Below are 21564 nucleotides of genomic sequence, written 5' to 3' on the forward strand. Positions count from 1 at the left end.
CACTGGCTCAGTTAGCTATATGTCTGGAGAAGTGACTAATTTCTTTGCAATTACTTCAGCCTTTGTCCAGTGTCTGCCATAGCCCTACATAGCAAGGGATTTCATCAGCTTTTTCCTCTCTTTAAGAATCCTCCAACTCTTGAGAGGTTTGCTTTCCCCTAATTGCTCGCTTTCATTCTTATCTCTTAAAAGTTTGCTTCTACTTTGCTTACGCCTGTGAGTTCCACAGCTTTACTCACTACTTGTGAGAGACAGTGAGCACAGAAGCTACTGTCTCAGGTTCATCTTCGATAACCACAAGTGTCTCTCACCCTGGGTCTTTGGATCGAGCACAACAGGGCCTAGGAAAATCTATCACATTCAAAGAGTCTTAATCACTGTCAGCTCCCAGCTCCTTGCCACACAGCAGACTGCCAGACATGAGGGAAGAGATGTGACCCCCGACACATGCCAAGACATTCGCCTTCATAATCCTGATTGCTCTAGAAGCCACAGGCACCACCTGCACTTCACAGTGACACAAAGTCCTGCTTCCTTCTTTGCAGTAGCTTGGGTTTGTGGTGGCTACTGGATGACAGCGGACCGCTGGCACATCCGAGTGACTGCCCCAGAGTCTGTGCACAAGCAGACTCGTCAGTGTGCTGGCTTCTGCCATTATCTCCGCAGTGCCACGGAAAAGCCAACGAACTGCACAGAAGTGGGTTTTGATGAAGAGATCAAGTTAGATTGAGAAGGACAGACAAGAAACCTGTCAGCTTCTCTTGCTAAAAAAGAATGCAAATAGCTGGAAAAGATATGAGAGAGACCTGGGTAAATGTATAGGTTTCCTGAAAGTGAGAAAGAAAAATGTGTTTCCACAGCACTTTTCTTCCAAGGGATGACACCTCTTTAGTGTTTTTCCACAAAGAAAGTAAAGGCGCAAGACACAGGCACTCTTGCCCAGAGCAGCAGGCCAGTGGCAGCCTAGCTCATATTTAAAAACATGAAGATGGGGCTCTGTATATGGAAAGAGTTAAATACACTTCAAAGGCTGCAGCTAGGAGGGATGGAGGATTTCTTTCAAAGTGCCATGATGGACAGGTCTCATTGATGCGTTGTTAAGCAGCTTCCAGCTGCTGGTCCCAACATCTGCTCCTGCAGCCTTGCTCAGTATCCTCCTGATGCTGGGTTTAAGAAATGAGAGATGGACCAAGCAGAGAGAACTGAGACAGGACACTGGGCCCAGACAGTTCCTATTATAAGCAAATGTTTTCTGGTCCAGGATTTTACTTAATCATATATGTGCTACATACTTCTGAGCTATCTAACTTTGGCCTCGTTTTTACTTTTCCTTTATTTTTAGACAGGGTCTTGCTAAGTTCCAAAGCTGCCCTGGTCATACTCATGAGCCCACTCAGCCCTCAAATATGAGATTCTCTGGTCTCAGCCTCTGAAATAACTGGGGTGATAAGCCCTCATCATGACACTGGCTTATAGGTTTTGTATAATAGGTATTATAGTTGTAACGGCCATGTTTATGGAAGGGAGGCATCTTTATAAACAGTACTGTATTTGGTTGAAGGGCTCTTTTACAAATAATATCGTAATGGCCTAGCATCCAACACTGAGGAAAACTAATTCCTGATGACAAGGTGCAAGGCTACCAACTCTAACCTGAGCCTCAGGCAGCCTGCCTTTACACAGACAGAGCAAAACCAGCGCAACTGGCCTTGCCTCCTCAGGGATCTCATTTGTTTGTGATGTACCTATCCATCTCTTCTGAAATGAAACGCTCCTTCCTACCCAGAGGCAGGAGGCTTACTACACTCAGGGAACAGAGGAACTCAGTAGATAGAAGAAACTCAGAAAGCATAAGGAGGGGTAACAACCCCCACCCCAACTCCCACCCCCAAGGACACACAAGCAGCACACAGTTTCTGGGGAAGAAACTCCTTGGCGCAGCTTCGTGCAGGTGGTGCCGGAAACTCCAGGGAAATAGCTTTCACCCATGCGCCAGTGGATTCGAGGTAATGCAGCTGTCTTTTGAGCCACCACGGTCTTGTAAGTAACCCACTTCTTTAGTCATTATTTATCTTATCTGGAATGAATAAACATTTGTTCACAATACGTTTTCTGCCGATGCAATATAAACCAGATTAGACCAGATTAGAAGCAGATAAAGGCAGGTTTATTAGACGCTTTCACCAGTCCCAAGGAATAGGACCAGCGAAACTGTGCACCCAGGCTAAGGGAAGGGGTCTTTATAGGTCTTAGGTGAGGAGTGATGGCGTATCAGATAGGAGCTGGGATTGTGCCCAAAGTCCTGGATGGGCGCTTCTTAGGTGGGTTGCTGGAAACACTGAAGCAAGGGGTGATCACAGTTAGCCTAGAGTTTTTTTCCATGGGGGCGGTGAGTGAAGGAGAGCAGGGTGGGGGTTGGGAGGTCCCAATTTCTGTGTGAGCACAGGGACTAACCAATCAGTTCACATCTCCTGCAGGAAAAGCCTCACAGCTCAGCTGCCTCAGGACCCTTAGAAGGTGCCTGACTCTCCAACAGAGAGATCCAAGTGGAGAAAATTCACAATTCTGCCAATACACCGAAGGTCAGTGAGAACTGTGGACAGGGCAGTAGACACAGTTTAAAATCTCCTATAGGAGTAAAGCCTGCTGTCTGCAATACCAATTTTAGGCTAAAAGACTGAGATTTCCCCTACCCAAGAAACTCACTCCAAATACAAGCTATACAAGTGGCTGCTGATGCTTAGTAGTGTGGACCAAAATGTAGAAAAAGAAATGATAGCTATCTTTTTTTTTCTATATTTAGGTTGAATTTATTAAATTTCTACCCAAAACAGATTCTTTCCCAAGACCAGCAATGCCATGTAAGGATATGCAGGTTGAGCAATGAGAGTCTCTAAGATACCTTCACAGTGTAGGATGCAGAGAAAAGGAACCCCTGCCCAGCTTTGCCTATTTCCCAAAGTCTCAAAGCACTCTCTAAAATATCTTCAACCAACAAACAAGCCACCCCAGTTGATGCGGCTCTCTTCTGTGCCCTCCGGGCCTCTGACTAACCATCATTCCATTGCCAGAAGCAGGAGGCAGGTAGAGCGGATGCTACCGGTTCTCACCAACTTGCTGTCTCATACAAGGAGTGGCTTTCTCCCACGAACACAGGCCACACTGGCTTCTCCCACCTGGCTGATTCTGTGACATAACTTCAATGAGAATCCAGAAGGCCACACCTATCTCTGAAGACCAGAGAAGATGAACTGAGATCTTGGAATTCTTCCCTACTCTCCATCATGTGAGGATGGATGCCATTCCTGGCTCCATCCTGGGGCATACAGACTACATTACTGCAGCTAGCGTATGACCAAGCCCTGTCAGCAAAGCTGAAGGAAATCCATCTTTGCCAGAGTACACTCCTTCAGCATCTGATAATACACCACCATGGGGCTCCTCAGTCCTCTGCGGAGATGTGATCAGAAAAATAAACAATAGCACCTACAGCGCATCCCACCCATGTCTTGGCACACACCAGAGAGCCCTTTCCAAACCCAGCCCCTCTTCTCCTCAACTGTAATTGGTCTCCAGCAATGCTACCTGTGGGATGAAGGGTTCTTACCCCCATCTTTGTTTTTTTTTTGTTGTTGTTGTTGTTCTTTGTTTATTGGTTTTTTAAGATAAAAGCAGTTTGAAATAAGCAGTCAAAATTACCTAAATATCCATTTAGACTTCTCTGTTGGAAGCTAAAATCTCTTTGTGTTCCTTCTTGATTTCCCTATGTATAAACTGTGTTATATATAGTTGCCTTTCCTGATTAGTGATAATGGTGATACTTCCCTGAAGAACAAGTGAGAACACTGAGGACAATGACATCAGTGAGGACAATGACAGCAGTTAGGTTTCATTCCCTTCAGACTGGTCTAACTCGGTGTCACTTTACCCTTACCGGACACCCAAATGCCCTGGACCCAGTCTGACCCTTAGTCATGTTAGTACGATCATACTGTTGTGACAAATAGTCATAATAGTAATATTATGCTCCTTTGAGCATGGAATACCCCATTCATATATTATTTTAATCTAATCTTCCTGAAATCCCTCTGAAGTGTAGGTACCATTAGTATCCCTGCTTCATACTGAAGCCATGAGGACTAGTCTCTTGTCCCAGGTCATACTGCAAGAACTTAGACTCTATGCAGTCTAGCCCCAGAGCACAGGGCTGCAACAACGCTATGAGACTTTAAGAAGCCACACCTAGTTCAGCTAAGGTGCATGTGAGATTATGCTCAGCTCTTCAAAGTCTATCTCCTGATAACTCCATGGGGTTTAGGGTGCTTAGTCCACTCTGATTGCTATAATAGGTAGGAACTGGTAGCTAACCAACCATTGAAATGTGTAACCACTCTGGAGGCCGAGAAGCCTAAGATCAAGTTTATAGATGGCACCTTCCTATTTGCATTTCACATAGCAGAAAGGATGAGGAGGCTCTCTTGGACTTCTTTGATAAGGGTGTGCATTTGACTCATGAGGACTTCGTGTCTTAATTGCCTTCCAAAAGGCTTCACCTCCAAATACCATCATACAAGGCATGAGGATGCAACATAGGAATTTTGGGAGGTCAACAATATCTAGTCTATAACATGGAGTCTCTAGATTTAGTGCCAGGGGTGACACTGGCTTCTCCTCCATGGTGGCACTCTGCTGCTACCATGACATTCCCTCTATACATGCTCAGAAGGTTATCCAACCAAAATGTCTCTCTGAGCTCCCCAGGGTGTCCCCACATGTGCAGTGCCCTCAACAGCCTCCCTCCCCCCTATTGCTCTTTAAAACTGGGTTGGCATAGTTGACACCAGGCAGCCACAAGCATTTTGACAATCCATTACCTCTCTTCTCTCCACCCCACAATCCTCACACTCCCAACCAGTCCACATGTCCCTATGCTAATTGCCTTTTCCAAAGTTAACATTTCCAAATGGCAAGATAAGTTCAGTGTCATTTAAAAGAAAAAATACTCATACTTGAAACGTACCATGAAAATGTTGCCCCTCCCTTCTTTCTTCTGTAATGCCATCCTTCCCCTCCCCACAGAAATACTGAGCTCATGGGGCCTCTGGCTTCTCGTTTTTCCCAGGGAAGTCAACTTCAGTTCCATTCCCAGTGTTTCATAACATTGGAGCTCCACTTACACGTTTCTAAACAGAGGGATGGCTGCTTGGTTTTGTTTTTCTCTTCCCTCAAGAAAAAGCTGCAATCTCAGTTGAAGGCTTAAGCAGACTTAGCAGCCATCAGCCTCATAAGCTCTGGCCTGCCATAAATAGTCCTTTTCATCAGAAGCTGCAAATCACTGCACAAACTATAAACCAGAGCCACTCGGACAGCTGCCCACAGCACCGAGCATGGTGCCCTGCATTTAGTGGCGTTTAATGAAGATTTGTTGATGGACTAGTTGATCCAGGTCTTCTATATCAGATGCAGACTCTGTTTCTTAAGTTTTTGTCAAGTGATTGTATCTAAGATTTAAAACCAACTCTTTATGCCCCGCAAACTTCTCTACAGCCTATTGAGCCTAGAATCTTAGAATCTATCATGCTTTGTTTGGAAGGTTCTATGGTCCCAAAGACTAGGAAGAAAAATAAGGAAGACCCAGTCAATACCCCTTAGCCAGTAAACTGTGACTCAGTGGCAGTTTGTCATGGCTGCCTGGAAGAAATGAGAAAGCCTTCAGAGCACTCTGGATCATAAAAGGAAAATTAATTGAGATTTGATGCCTGGATGGGATGGAGTCATATTTCCATGGCAGAGCATGTGATCAGCATGAAGGGGAAGTGGATTTTGGTCCCCAGGACTGTGGGGGGAAATGTATATGATAGTTAAGGGCATTGGAGTCAAGAATTCTGACCCTGCCTTTCTTAGTCCTGAAGACTTACGAAGGTAACATTTCTGTGTGATGATTTCTTCATGCAAACCACCTTGCTGCAGGATTTCTGATTGGACTTACAAGAAATCACGGGAGAGTCACTGCAGTGGGACCAGGTATTTGGAATGCAACCCTGCTGTTTTGAACAATTAGTTGTTGTGTGCATTAGCTTTTCATCCTGGTAACCACAGCCCAGGATAACAGCTTAGAAAGGAAAGGTTTCAGCCCATGCTCAGCTAGCTCCATTGCTTCAAGCCTAGAGCAAAGCAGAATATCATGGCAACAAGAGAGTGGTAGAAGAAAGAAGCACAGCCCATGGCCATGAAACAGAGAGAGGGAATTCCAGTAGTGATAGCTCCGCCCCCTCCTCTTTTTGTTCCAACTGGGGCCCAAGCTTATAGCATGGTGCTACTAACATGAGAGGTAGACCCACTCCACAGAGTTAACCCTCACAGGCACACTAAGAATCTCTCAACCCAACCATGTTGACAGTCAAGATTAACCATCATAGAAATACAATGGAGGATACTGTACTGTGTGATTAATTTTTATGTAAGTCAAATGTATACCATTTATAACTCAGATAATCAGAATATTCAGTGTAATAGAATACCCTAGCTGAGCAGTGCTGGCACACGCCTTTAATCCCAGCACTTGGTAGGCAGAGACAGGCAGATTTCTGAGTTCGAGGCCAGCCTGGTCTACAGTGTGAGTTCCAGGACAGCCACAGGGCTACACAGAGTAACCCTATCTTGAAAAAAAAAAAGAAAGAAAGAAAGAAGGAGGGGGGAGGAAGGAAGGAAGGAAGGAAGGAAGGAAGGAAGGAAGGAAGGAAGGAAAGAGGACACCCTATTCTCCCAACAAGCCAAAGAGATTAGTGCACACAGTATAGATAAATATGCTGATGTGAGCAGAAATGATATTGGAGTGTGTAATAACCCACTGCCGTTGGGATTCCAAAGCACCAGCTGTTTTAAATCACAGCTATTAAATCATAGCCAAAATGCATAAAGTAAGATTTCAAAATGGCATACCACTCTTCCTCTCTCTCTCTCTCTCTCTCTCTCTCTCTCTCTCTCTCTCTCTCTCTCTCTCTCTCTCTCTCTCTCTCTCCTTCTTTCTCTCCCTCCCTCCCTCATTCCCTTTCACCTCTATTTGTCTCTACCTCTCTGTCTCTTCATTTGTCTCTTTCTTCCCATCCCCCTTCCTCATTTCTTTGATGTCAATCTCACACCCTTGCACATGTTAGGTGAACACTGTAGTCTTAAGCCACACCCCCAGCCTTTTCTTGGTGATGCCGAAGAAGGGAGGCTGACTGAGTTATTATGTTCAGATCTTGGCCATCAATATTAAGTAAGACAAAATGAAATCATAAGAGTGGATTTACACAGTTTGGAAGGAATTAGATTCTTGTGAACACAAGTATTGATTTAAAAACACAGGCAAGGACATTCTTAGAAAGGTAAATGTAACAAAACTGCAGGCAAGAGGAAACGGATCCCCAGGCAGTGAAGAAACATGGTAATAAACTCATTGAACCATCAGCAAACTCAGAAATCATGAGTTAGGACAATGAATGTTAAGATTTATAGGAAGTCCAGGAAAGAAACAGTTTTTGGTGGCTGTGCAGGGAAATGACACTGGTAGACATGGCAAAAGTGTCCCTTCTCAGTCCTTGGGTGGCTGTGACATCATGTTTGGAGGATGTCTCACAAAGACGTGGACCATTTGAAGAAATTCTCAGAGTCTCTCTTGAGCCTCGGAAGATACATAGATGAACAAGATCAGTCCTGGAAGTCAGGAAACATCTGGATCTCAAGGACACAGCTGCTGTGAACACAGGAGAGAAAGGAACAAGATGACTGCAGCTGGGACAGCCATGATGTTGAAAACAGGAAGGCAGGGGGTGAATCCCCACCATGAGGATCAGAGAAGGCAGCATCTGAGTAGCCTGGAAAGGCCAAGAAAAGAAATGAGAAAAGCGATCTTGGGCAGAGAAATTCTGCTTGCTTTCCTACGTTAATCCTTCCAGCTAGTTATCCATTGGTTCACAGTACTTAGCAAGCATCCTTCTATCTACTGGCTAACAATACTTAATGAACACCTCCTTTCTCTCTGGCTCTGTGTTAGAAGTTTATAGTAGAATTTGAGTACACAGCAAAAATCCCCATCTTGGAGAACCACTGAGAAGACGAACATCAACCTTCAGAATATTCAACCCTCAGAAATAGACTCGAACACCATGAGGAGTGTTCAAACATCTGTCTGCAGAGACCAAAAAAGTCTTGCCGAGGAAGTAATTATAGGGCGGAGTTCCAAAGGGTAAATTTGAACCATCCAAACACAAAAGTTGACTTTAGCATGCCTGACAGAGAAAAGAGAAGAGCTCAAGATCAGAAATAGTGGAATAGGAATCAGGGCTTGCATACTACAGGATGGGGAATTCCATGTGGAAAGCATTGTGGAAGGCAAGCCAGCAGGAGTTAGCAGGACAGAAAGGTTCCTGAAAGCATTGATGTGAAGCTTCTGTGCCTGATTCTAAGGACACTGGTAAGTTCTGGTCGTAGTTCAGTTGGGGTGCCTGCATGGAAACAAGACTTGGGGAGGCAATGTGAGAGAAATATAAAGATTGTAAGAGGTCTACAGTGGATGAATCAGGGATTCAGCAGGAGATACAGAGGAAGAGGGCTGTGAAAGTAGCTCTCAGTGTCTTAGTTAGGGTTTCATTGCTGTGAAGGGACAACATGACCAAGGCAACTTTTATACAGGACAACATTTTTTTTAAAGATTTATTTATTATTATACATAAGTACACTGTAGCTGTCTTCAGACACACCAGAAGAGGGCATCAGATCTCATTATGGGTAGTTGTGAGCCACCATGTGGTTGCTGGGAATTGAACTCAGGACCTTCGGAAGAGCAGTCAGTGCTCTTACCCGCTGAGCCACCTCGCCAGCCCTACAGGACAGCATTTAATTGGGGCTAGCCTACAGTTTCAGAGGTTAAGTCCATTATCATCATGATGGGAAGCATGGCTGTGTGCAGGCAGGCATGGTACTAGGGAAGGAACCAAGACTTTTACATCTTGACCCACAGGTAGCAGGCAGCCAGGAGGAAAGGCCGCCCCCACAGTGACATACTCTCTCCAACAAGGCCACACCTACTCTACCAAGCCCACACCTCCTAAGAGTGCCAGTCCCCGTGGGCCAAGCATTCAAACACATGAGTCTGTGGGAACCAACTCTATTCAAACCACCATAGTCAGGCTGAAGGGAAGTTGAGTCAAGAAACACATGGGGTAGAAGATTCTAGAAGATTGTAGGGAGTTGATAGTGGGAATGTTAAAAGTACTTCTGGCTTCCAGGACTTGTTAGATATCTTAAATACCTAGACAAGAACAATGAGAATGGACCATATGATAGAGAGATGAGCCATGGGTACTCAGAGGTGTTAAAATTTGGTGTTTTTCATTAGACTATATGTTCTCAAGGGCAGGGACTCTCATTTTGCTAAAATTGTTCCCTTGGTTTATCGTTCACTGATGCAAGTACTTAGTAACTGAACGGGCAGTGAGGTAAGTGAATGAGTCTGTTTGGAACATGTAACATTTGAAGACCTTTAAGACATTGGAAAGCTAAAAGCCAGAGACGTGGGCTGTGTCTTGGGTAAACTTCAAAGAGAAAGCACATGATCAAGATAAGAAACTAGAAGGAGAACAGACCCTGAATCAGGAAATGAACCTCGCCAAGCCAGGAAGAGGAAGGAAAAGACAAGAAGAAGACAGAGGATGAGCTTCCAAAATCAGGAGAGCATTTCAGCCAGAGCGTAAGTCATGTCCACTGCAAGTCAGAACAGAGCTGGGGTCACCCATGACCTTGCAGAGCTGCTTATGGAGTGGTGGAGTGGAAGGCCGAGTGGAGGTGGTGATCAGTGGGAGGCATGGAGTAGACACAAGTCAAGGAAAGTTCTGAGGAGAAGAGGAGGAAGAGCCTGGTGCAGGAGCTACAAGGCTGGCATGTGGGACCTGGAGAAGAGCCAGCACCCTTGCCCACTGCAACAGCGGCTCCTCTCTCTCTGTTCCCTTTTCCTTCCCCAGCATCCCCTGGTGGGAGACAACGCAGACAAGAATCAGGAAGATGTCAGTCCCATCTTGAATAAAAGAAGATTTACCGAGAACTTTGGAACAAAACAGAGAAAGATGTCTATACAAGGCCTGGAAATAAAGATCTGGGATAGAATCAGCCAACTACAGCCAGAGGGTATATCAGCTTTCTGTTTTTCTACAGCTAGCCTGTGAGATAAGAGATCTTACATTGTCTAAATGGTTGAATAAAAAAACAGGAGAAGAAGAACAGTTTATGGTATAATAAGTATAAGAAGTTGGAATTTCAATGTTTATCAGTAGAGTTTATTGAAACATTAGCAATACAATTTGCTATCTACTGTCTGTGGAGTTTGTTTAAAATTCATACATTAAATGTACAGCATAATGCTTTCCCTTTTTGTATGTCATGCACTCTGAGTGCATACACTTCTTTTTCCCCCTGCAGTCTACTTTCATGACCTGAATTTCTTGGGTTATTTTGTTTTGTTCTTTCTTCTTTCCATTTTCTTTGTTTTTTCTAAGTCTGGCTTATTTCACTAAGTGTGGTAAGTTCTGCTTCCATGCGTTTTCTTGCGTAGGACAGGATTGTTTTCTTTGTGGCTAAACAAACAAAACACTATGTGTGGGCGGGTGTATGTGTATGTTTAGGTATGTATATATGTGGCATATATATGTGTGGCACATATATGTGTATGCAATATATATGTGTGTACATATACACATATATATATATGTGTGTGTATATATATTCTTTATACACTCATCCAACAATGGGCATCTTGGCTTGGCTTATTCTATGACTTGCCTCTTATGAATCCTGTGGTGACAAGTGTGGACGTGCTGAAAACTTCATAGTTACATGCCTAGCAGTAGTATGGCTGGGTAACTCTTGGAGAAACCTCCATACAGATTGCCACAGCAGCTGACCTTCCTTATATTTCTTTCCCTGGCTGCTTTTACATTATTGCAGAGCTGAAGAGTTGCAGCAGAGACTATTTGGCCCACATAGCCTAAAATATTCTCTCTTTGGCCCCATATAGAAAAAGTATGTCAATCTTTAGTCCAGGACACAGAAAAGAAACCAGAGCAATTGCCTATTGGCCAACAGTATGGAACAGAATTAAGTTTAAAGGAACCAGGTCTCATTGTGCATTATAGAAAGGAGACTGGCTGTCCAGGGGTGATCTCTGTGGTAGACTCTCGCCCCTCTCTACATAGGCTTCCTGCTGCTGATGTCATGAAGAGAGTTCTGCAGGCTGTGTCAGGGATCACTTTCAAGGAAATATTTCCTTTACTGACTGAGGCAGGCAGGACTTCTTGACTTCTCTTTTAAAGTTCTCATCACCCTGGTAATTAGATGATTATCGGTAAAATTCTTGGTTCGGTGCCTATCTCTCCCACTATACCGGAGGCACTGTGGGAGTGAGCATGCTGCTTGACTCAATCTTGGCTCTGCTGTTTCCCAGCTAGTAACTGTGACTCACCCTCCCCTGGCCTCAGTCTTCTCATCAGAAGAATAGGAAGGTGAGAATGTATACCTCTAGGGTTTTGACTCAGTGAGGTAATTCATGCAAAGCACTCAGGACCTGTGCTGTCTTTAGTAGTTATTTTGTTGGGCTCTGTGTGGTAAAAGAATTGCACAAAAAAAGGAAAAGACTTGGAGTTCAGAGTGAATAGGTATATGATAAAGCCTTTCACCGAAACAGAAGAGGTATGGAGGATATCCCATGTCTGAGGTGTTTGAGAACACTCAAGTGAACTTGCAAGGCTGATAAGTAGAAGAGAAGTGAAGCTGGGTGAAGAGTAAGGTAGGGGATGGAAGGGATGGAGGGAATGGAGGGGATGGAGGAGTATGGAAGTGTCTGACACATCTGAGTGGGAAACAGCATGGCTGGGCTGTTTGGGGCCTAGGTAGAAATGCCCTGGTGCTTGTTATGTCTGTTGTGTAAAATTTTTTTTAAAAAAAATCTGAACCTTGAGAACTGAAACTGGTTTGTCATTTTAATTACCAGATCTCCAGAACTTTTAGAATGGTACCAAGAATATAGTGTATCCTCAGTAAATATCCCAACTACATGTTAACTTAGAAATCATCTAAGGGGTTACCACAAAACTATTGCCAACCCTAGATATCACCAGCACTTCCCTCTTTAATGGAGGTATACTACTTCAAATATCTGTGTCTTGTTGCTCAAAGAAATTCTCTAGTGACAAGAACAGGCTAGCCCATTCATGGGTCAGAATTAAAGTTCAGGAAAGAGCCACTTTAAACCACTAAGGGATAACAATTGGTGGGTAAATATCCGGTACCTCCAGTCATCAATTATATGTTCCATAAGCCATATTTCTGGCTAGTAGATTTGGCTTTATGATCACCACATAGCAGCCCAGATGCAGGTTCACAAAAGCTAGACGCTACATTTTAGTCAGCAAAGGGGTTACCAAACAGATGAACCCCAGGGATCTGAGGGGAGAGAGAGAGGGGAGAGAGAGAGAGAGAGAGAAAAGCTCTTGGGTCACCTGATCCTCCAAATCTGAGCCTTCAAGAATGTCACTTCCTAGAAGCAGGGTAACAGATGATTGACTACTAGTGACATCATATTACAGCATCATAAAGGACTTGGCAGTTAAGAACAAAGTACCTCAGAGATAGCTTTCTCCTCTGGTAAAGGATGAAATTACCCAACTGCGTGCCTCAGAGAGCCCTAGAAAATCAAAGACATGGTGGTTTAGAACTGAGATCTAGAAACATAAAAAAGATGCCCACCAGAGCATCCTTGGGCCTTGGGTTTCATTTCCTCAAAAATCTTTTAGTGGAGCTTGAGAGAACTGATTCACCAGTTAAGATCACTGACTTCTCTTCCAGAGGTCCTGAGTTCAATTCCCAGTAACCACATGGTGGTTCACGACCATCTGTAATGGGATCTGATGCCTTCTTCTGGTGTGTCTGAAGACAGTGACAGTGTACTCGCATACAAAAAATAAATCTTTTTTTAAAAAGCCTTTTTGTAGAAAACTCTGTTGCTAGTAAATGCCATGTTCCCTGATATAACTCCATATAGAGAGACAGACAGACAGAGATAGAGAGACAGAGACAAACACAGACAGACAGAATCTGAAGGAAGAAAATGCATCTTCACATATGTTCTCTTTAATTCATAGCCCTCCCCACAAAGAAGCCTCAGTCCTGTGTGATTTAGTGAGGCTCAAAGGAAGGGCTAACATGTCTACCTGCCCTACGTCTAGCAATCGGCCCTTCTCATATTTCTCTTTTGACTTTCTACCTAACTCTTAAAATAACTCCACTTTATAAGTAATAAATCCAGGTTCTGGGAAGACATATAACTAATTCATATAGCTAATGAGCAAGCACGCTGAGGGTTTGTCTCTGTGATTGCCAAGTCCGTGGACTTTCTACTATACCCCACCCAGCTCTGCCTGAGTCAGGAAATCCTCCCCAGTGATGTCATAAGGTGCTATTGGTCCCAAAATGTCCTTCCCAGAACATAGAAACCAGTATCCTAAGACTGCAAACTGTCTCCATAGGGTGAATTGAAATAATCTGACTTGACTTCTAGAACCTTTTTTCTGATATAATCCAACTTCACCTCACCCACGAGCACATTCTATTGTGGAATGGTAAAGGGGATCCCCCTCCCCAGACATTAAGGACATAAGGAAAGGAAAGGCAGGCTGAGGATAAGAAAATGACACTCACCAGGATGCAGACAGAGAATAGGATGCAGCCATGGAAACCACCCAGGAGCATATGCCATTTGGTTTCTTCCCTAATTACAGGGAAATGTCTGTGTGTTGACACTCTCACTGAGTACACTGGAAAGTACCCACGTCAGTGCTTAGTAAACTACAGGCACAGAAAATATTTAATGGATGAATAGATTCTCCCTCTCTCCTGTACCCTCTAAATCTAAGTGGTTGTCTCATTTCCCTGTACCTAGGAGACACTGTGATGGCACTGTCAACCCTGACTATTTCTTTGGCTTTGCATGTCTGAAGGCTTCCTTGGTGTCGCTCACCAGCCTTTTCTTTCACCCTTATCTTTTCTTAGTTCAATTTCTCTTGCTCCTGTCACAGGATTGGCTCAGGAACTCTCTGGATCTCCTTTGCCAACATTTCCTTTGGGATGCTGAGTCATTTATGATCTGGAAAGGGAATAAACTTTGATTTCACACAATCACAGCTCGCTTCTAAAGACTAATAGTCATAGGCTGTGGCTAGAGGTCCCACAAATTTCACCTTATGTGACTCTGTTATGATGGTCTCTACACATGGTGACTGAGTCTATAGCCTTGGATCTCATGGAGAAAGGGAGCAATAAGTCCCAAAACTTTATAGCTGTGAAGTTCTCCTCCAAAATGAGAGGTCCAGCATCTCTAGGGCTTTGATCCTTAAAAGAACTCCTGCTCCCATAACACAGACTATCCTAGGACATCTATAAACATCGCAGGGGAGCAGATTCTTAAGGCTTCTCCGTCTTGCTTTGGTCCAGCCCTTGTTAACTCTGTGACAACCATGACAATTTATCTTAAAAGTGATTCCTGAAACAAACTCTGGCTGTGATGGCATTAAGGGAACCAACTACCTTTATCATTAAAAGTTTTATATATCCAGTACTGCAAAATTTTATGAAATAATTGTTTTCAGATACTAGAAAATAGTTTAAATGAGTCCCTGGGTTTCTACTTCTAACCTTGAGCAAGACCCCAAAATTGGAATGAGGAATACCAGCAGAAGATGGGGGCCTCCTGAGCTGAAGAATCGTGGATCAAAGCTAAAAGGGTCATGGTAGCTGGAGTTTGAGGGCCAAGAATACCAAACAAAGAGCTTCAAGGAGGAAGAGCATCTGCTAGGTCACCAAGTGACACTGCATCTTTTGATATCCGTACACAATGACTACCTAGAGAGAAACTACCAAAGAACATATGCCAGCGGTCCATGAGTTGAAGAATGAACAGATCCTAAGTGTGCCTGGGAAATATTCATTTTATTAACCAACAGAAGGAAGAAAACTTGCTAAACAGCTAAGGGAATTCACTAAAAGCATTATTACTTTCCTGTCTCAAATTCTGGTAGAGTATTTGACATAAGCCATCTCCAAGGAGGAGAGACTAATTTTGTCCCGCCCAGTTCAAAGGGCTCAGTGCACGGTTGTTTGGCCCCATACACTCCAGCAGACTATTATGAGGTTGTTTGTTCTTCATGGGAAGCAGAGTGAGACAAAACGATAGCATTCAGTCTCACAGTCTCCTGCTGCCTCTAAGTAGCCCAACTTCCTAGCGCTCACCTTCCCTCACCTAGCCTTCAACTTCCTGGAATGCCACCATATTATGAAGCCATCAAGGAATTAGCCCATTCACTGTTTCAGAGTACTCATGATCTAATCATCTCTGGAAATGCCCTCACAGGCAAACCCAAAGGGAGGCTCCCAAGTGAACCATCACAAGGACCCTAGAACACTCAAGCCTTAAAGTGTGGGGTTATTTAATAATGACAAACTGTCTAAAGCCAAAGGACCTTAGAGAATACAAAACAGTCTAACACGGAATTGGAGTCTCAGAGGAAGAGAGGAAGGAGGATATGTTTTTTGAAGAAATAATGGCTGAAATTTTTACAAACTCAAGTGCTACATATTCACAGATCCCAGTTCAGTCAACATTAAGGAGGTTAAATGTAAAGACAACCATATCAGCATGCAGTATAGCATCGGCACAAGGGAGAAGTGTGTTACCAGGCACTAACTTTAAGGAAAAATCCTCAAAGCTGCAGCAGCAGCCAAGGGAAATGATGAAATGCCACAAACAACATCAATGATTGGACAATCCAGTGACGTTGTTTAACTCTGAAAGGGAAAGGTGTCACTGTAGTTTGAACGGACAATAAAATACCTTTCAGGACAATGAAAATACCTTTCAGGAGGGAAGCTCACAATCTTGAACCTATGCCAGCAGACCACAGCATTAACATATGTGAAATGAATGTTCTCAAGCCAAAGGAATGCGATTCCAAATAAAACGTCAGGTCTTTGGAACACTCGGCCCTAAATGGGGTGTCTCCATCAAATCCCTCCACACAGAGCTCAGGGAACCCCGTGAAAGAGGAGAAAAGGGGACAGAAAGAGTGTAAGAGCTCGAGAGGATGGAGGTCACGAAGAAAACATGGCCCTCGAAATTACGATGGGCAAAGCTCATATGAACTCACAGAGTCTGAAAAGGCGCGCACTGGGCCTGCCCGGGTCCGCCCCAGGGCCTCTGCGGAAACATTATAGCTTCTGGTTTAGCGTGCTTACAGGATTCCTGAGCGTGTAAAAAAAGCGGGTCTCTGATTCCAGTGTCTTTTCTCAGACTCTTTTCCTTCTGTTGGCTTGTCTTGTCCAACTTTGATATGCTAGTTTTATTTTCTCTTATCATATTTTATTTTCAATACTTTATTGTCATCTCTTAGAAGTCCGTTCTTCTCTTAATGAGAGACAGAAACGGAGTGGAGAGTGGATCTGTTGGGAAGGGAGGTGGGAAGGAACTGGGAGGAGTAGAGGGAGGGGAAACCCTGATCAGGATTTATTATGTGAGAAAAATAGTCTATTTTATTAAAAAGAAAAAGAAAAGAAAAAGTCAGGTCTATGCTAAACAGTGAACAATGCAGGAAATTACAAAGAATAAATGATTTTTTTTCCACCTAAAAAATCCTTTGTATGGTAGTTAAACAAAGGAAAAAATGATAGCAATGTTTTGGAACATAGATGTCATGGAACATAGAAGGGAGAAATGAAAGTACATTTTTAAGGACCTTACATTACATGTGAGGTAGTGTATATTCTGTGGGTAGAACTTGACAGTTAAAGATACATAGTATAATCTTTGGCACAACTACAACTCTATACACAGAAAAAAATAATAAATTTAAAACAAATTTGAATTAATTATAAAAGATAATAATAAATGAAATGTGAAATTTCATATAAAGAAAGGCAAGGGCTGGGCACGGTGGTGCACGTCTTCAGTCCCAACAGGCTGGAAGAGGGCAGAGGTGCTGGATCTGTATGTATCTGAAGCCAGCCTGGTCTAGTTAGTGAGTTCTAGTACAGAGAGACTGAGTGGGGGGGGAGGGGGAGGGGGAGGGAGGGAGAAGGAGAGGAAGAAGGAGGAAAGGAGGAGACAGGTGTGGAGAAAGAAGAAAAAAGAGATAAATATCAAGATAATAGACAAATAATTTCAATATCCGCATTTCAATAAAATGCATTGAAATAATTAGGCAGACATCAGACTGAACAAAAAAAAAACAAAACACCTTCTGTACACTTCAAGGAATCCATCTTCTACACCAAATTGTGCACAGCTTAAAGGTAAAACCATGAGGAGGTGATGCTCCTCCTGAGCTGGGGCAGCTGTATTCATAACACACCATGTAAGCTTTGAAGTCAGGGACCATGAAAAATAGAGATGTGCCCCTGCCTTAAGAAGCTGGGCTAACAGGGCAGGAAGGTATAAAAACCCCAAATGATCAACCACCTAATAACAGAGCGTTAAAATATACGGCACAAAGCTGACAAGGATGAGAGGAGAAACATAAGTTTAAATTAAAGTTGGAGTTTTCATCACTCCTTTCAATAATTCTTAAGACAGGTGGACGGAAAATCAATGGAAACATAGATGGTTTAAGCATCGCTGTCACACAACCTGGCCTAAGTGGCATTCGCTCCCTGGATACAAAATGCACATTCTCTTCAAGTGCACATGAAACAGTCAACAAGGCAGGCCATGTGCTGGGTGTACGGCAAAAGCAAAACTGAAACTTCTAAAGAAAAAATTAGAAAAACCTGAACAAACTTGGTCAGATAAGGATTTCACAGGGTCAAAAACATGTTTGCCATTTTAAATGACTACAATCAATAAATTGAATTTAATCATCAGCTTCACAGACATGATTAAGTTAGTCAAAAAGACATGCTGGGAGAAAATACAATATGTATGTCTGGTGAGACTCAAAAATATAGAAAGAACTCATAACTGAAAATTTTAAAAACAAATTATCAATAACTATAAACAGATATCTTTGAGTATATTCCTCAAAAAATATGTGAATGGTCAATAAGCACATCTTATCAAGGGTATTCAGCATCTTTAATTATCAAGGAAATTCAAATCAGAACCATAAAAGGAAGAGTTCTGTACTTCACTCTCACATTCCAAACTAAAAAATAACTAAAGAAAGTCCAGAGATAAAATATACTGTAAATGACTGGGGTTAGCAGATATACACTAATAGTCCACCCAACAGATGAAGAATACACACTCGCCATAGGAGCAATGGAAACTTTCCAAAACTGATCACGTCATATGCCACAAATCAAGCTTTAATAAATACAAAAAGGAAGTGATGTCTTGTATCCTATCAGACCAGAGATTAAAAAAAACAAAAAAAGCAAAAAACTACAGAAATTATAGGAACTTGTGTATCGTTGAAATCTCAAAAGAAATTCCCAGAGTCAAATAAAGGAAAACTCACCCTAGTCAGCCCTGTGAGGCACAGCCAAGGCAGTCCTAAAAAGAAATTTGCAGCTATAAAGCCTCATATTTTAAAAATAGAATGGGGGTTGAAGAGATGGCTTAGAGGTTAAGAGCATTGTCTGTCTGCTCTACCACAGGACCTGAGTTCAAGTCCCAGCAACCACATGGTGGCTTATAACCATCTATAATGAGATCTGGTGCCCTCTTCTGGCCTTAAGGTGTACTGCAGGCAGAGTGCTGTATACATAATAAATAAATCTTTAAAAAAAAATAGAATGAGTTCAATAAACAACCTAATGATTCATTTCAAGACTCTAGAAAAAACAAGAAGCCAATTCCAAACTCAGTGGATAGCAAGAGACACTAAATACTGAGATGAAAAGAACAGCATACAAAATTAAACACAGCATTAGCTTTTTGAAAAAGTTAAGATTGAACTGAAACAAAAAAAAAGCAAAGAGGAAAACTCAAATTAACGAAATTGTAAGGACAGACTCCAGTGAAATCCAGAACATCACTGGGGAGCATTCTGAAAACTAACACTCTAAAAAGCCAAAAAAAAAAACTAAAAGCAGTGAATGAATTGTAAGTCCATGTGATCTACCAAAGCAAAAGAGAGAAGACGTAACTGACTTAAACAGGCCCGTTACTAGTAGTGAGATCAAGACTGAAATCAAGTCTCCCTGCACAGAAAAGCCCAGGATGACGTTGGGTTCACTACCAAGTTCTATCAGACTCTTAAGGTCCAATAGCAGCATTTCTCAGTTTATCAAAATTCATCGACTGAGCACCTAAAGCCAGAACATGCTATGGTATGTAAATTATACATAAATGAGGTTAATTTTTTTTTTACTAAATGACTTCTTGATCCTTAGATGGCTATAATCCTATAATCCAGATAGAGAAAACGAAACTGAAAATACAAGGAACTCCCCGTGGCCTCACACAAGCCTGAAGTTATGCCTCATACAGTATGTGTAGATTTGAGGAGAGGAAGGGAGGGTATGTAACAAGTTAGCTAAGTTCCATGGGGGACTCTGGCAGTTTCTTAAACGTAAGCACAGAGAAAAGGCTTTTGGCTTCCAAGGATTCAACATCTTGATATACAGATGTCTGTGATTTATATATGGGCCGTCCAAAGGACTGCTGTGGCTAATTCAGGCAGAGGCTGGCTCAGGAAACGAATAAAGCATAGGGTCTCAGAATCGGGAGTATGTAAGCCCAAAAGGGGTGTGCTTGTGAATCCTGCAAGGTTCTGTGGCTAGGAATCAAAAAAGCCTCCTGAAGGTGTACAGATGTGGGCTTGAAGGGGTATATACTGGTGAGGTGAGGTGGGACCACAAAGAGAAGCATGGGCCCCAAAACCATTTCCCTATAGGGAAATCTCTCTGCTGAAGAACTTTCTTTTTCTTTTCCCTTTTTTCTTTTTTGTAATTAGATATTTTATTTTATTTACATTTCGAATGATATCCGCTTTCCCGGTTTCCCCTCCGAAAAATTAAGCCCTATTCCCTCCTCCCTCTGCCCTCCCCCTGCTCACCAACCCACTCTCTCCCACTTCCTGGCCCTGGCATTCCCCTTCATTGGGACATAGAACCTTCACAGGACCAAGGGCCTCTCCTCCCATTGATGACCGACTAGGCCATCCTCTGCTACATAGGCAGCCGGAGCCATGAGTTCCACCATGTGTACTCTTTGATTGGTGGTTTAGTCCCTGGGAGCTCTGAGAGTACTAGTTAGTTCATATTGTTGTTGGTCCTAAGGGGCTGCAAACCCTTCACCTCCTTGGGTCCTTTCTCTAGCTCCTTCATTGGAGACCCTGTGCTCAGTCCAATGGATGTCTGTGAGCCTCTACTTCTGTATTAGTCAGGCACTGGCAGAGTCTCCTGTCAGCCAGTACTTACTGGCATCCACAATAGTGTCTGGGCTTAGTGATTGTATATGGGAAGGATTCCCAGGTAGGGCAGTCTCTGGATTGTCCTTCCTTTAGTCTCTGTTCCATGCTTTGGCTCTACAACTCTTTCCATGGGTATTTTGTTCCCCCTTCTAAGAAGGATCAAAGTATCCACACTTTGGTCATTCTTCTTCTTGAGTTTCTGTGGTTTGTGTTTTGTATCTTGTGTATTTTGAGCTTCTGGGCTAATATCCACTTATCAGAGAGTGCATACCATGTGTGTTCTTTTGTGATTGGGTTACCTCACTCAGGATGATATTCTCCAGATCTCTCCATTTCCCTAAGAATTTCATAAATTTGTTGTTTTTAATTGCTGAGTAGTACCTTTGTAGGCCCTGTGTAAGCTGCTTCAGTCTCTGTGAGTTGATATGAGCTCTGCTCAGTTGTTATAAAAGGTCTTGTTCCCCTGGTATCCTGTCTCCTCTATCTCCCCAGCTCCTTCTGTGGGGTTCCCTGCTCTCTGAGGGCAGGGATTTAATGGAGACATCTAGTTTAGAGCTGTAGGCTCCAAGTTCCAAGGTCTCTCGCTCTCGCTCTCTCTCTCTCTTCTCTCTCTCTCTCTTCTCTCTCTCTCTCCATAATGCCTCTGTATTTGTTCCCATATATTATAGAACCTTCTAGCCTAGAAGAGCAGCCACACTCAGAGAGAGGTTGGGATCTGAAGTCCATAGCCCTAGAAACAAACTTGATTCCATTGCAATAAAATGGAACAAATTGCTGAAGCATCTCGAGCCATGGTTTCCTCGCTTGTAATATAGCAATAATGTCTATCTTGCAGGCTGTTGAGAGAGGCAGAAGTGATGTGAGCAAAGTCCGTAGGGCAGTGTGTGTAACTGACAGCCCAAAAACATGTCAGACTTTTCTGGAACTACTGTCTGAGAGTCTCTGCTCTTTGGTATCACAAGTTCAGGTCACAACTAACCTGTAAGAACAAGAAAGAAATCAAATATAACATACAACATACACATAAACAAATACATGAGTGCATTTGTCACTGAGGACCAGCAGCAACGTGCATAAATATCATTAACATGAGGCCTCACATTAAAGGTAGGCCCTTTCACTGAGTGGC

The 21564-nt window shown here is 43.0% G+C and overlaps 1 long non-coding RNA gene across 2 annotated transcripts in view; it reads right to left on the bottom strand.

Moving 5' to 3' along the window:
• Positions 1 to 7302: 7302 nt before the first annotated feature.
• The window catches only part of LOC116069883, a 39532-nt gene continuing 25270 nt past the window's right edge, over positions 7303 to 21564 (bottom strand). Inside the window, exons 3-5 of one of the 2 annotated variants that reach the window (XR_004110194.1) lie at positions 20817 to 21414; positions 12656 to 12718; positions 7303 to 7859 (exon numbers count right to left, since the gene is read on the bottom strand). This is a non-coding gene — a long non-coding RNA (uncharacterized LOC116069883). Of the gene's footprint in view, positions 7860 to 12655; positions 12719 to 20767; positions 21415 to 21564 lie in introns of those variants that run through there. The other variant, XR_004110193.1, reaches the window with a different exon arrangement.

This window comes from Mastomys coucha, unplaced genomic scaffold, assembly GCF_008632895.1.
Source record: "Mastomys coucha isolate ucsf_1 unplaced genomic scaffold, UCSF_Mcou_1 pScaffold22, whole genome shotgun sequence".
Classification (NCBI taxonomy): Eukaryota; Metazoa; Chordata; class Mammalia; order Rodentia; family Muridae; genus Mastomys; species Mastomys coucha.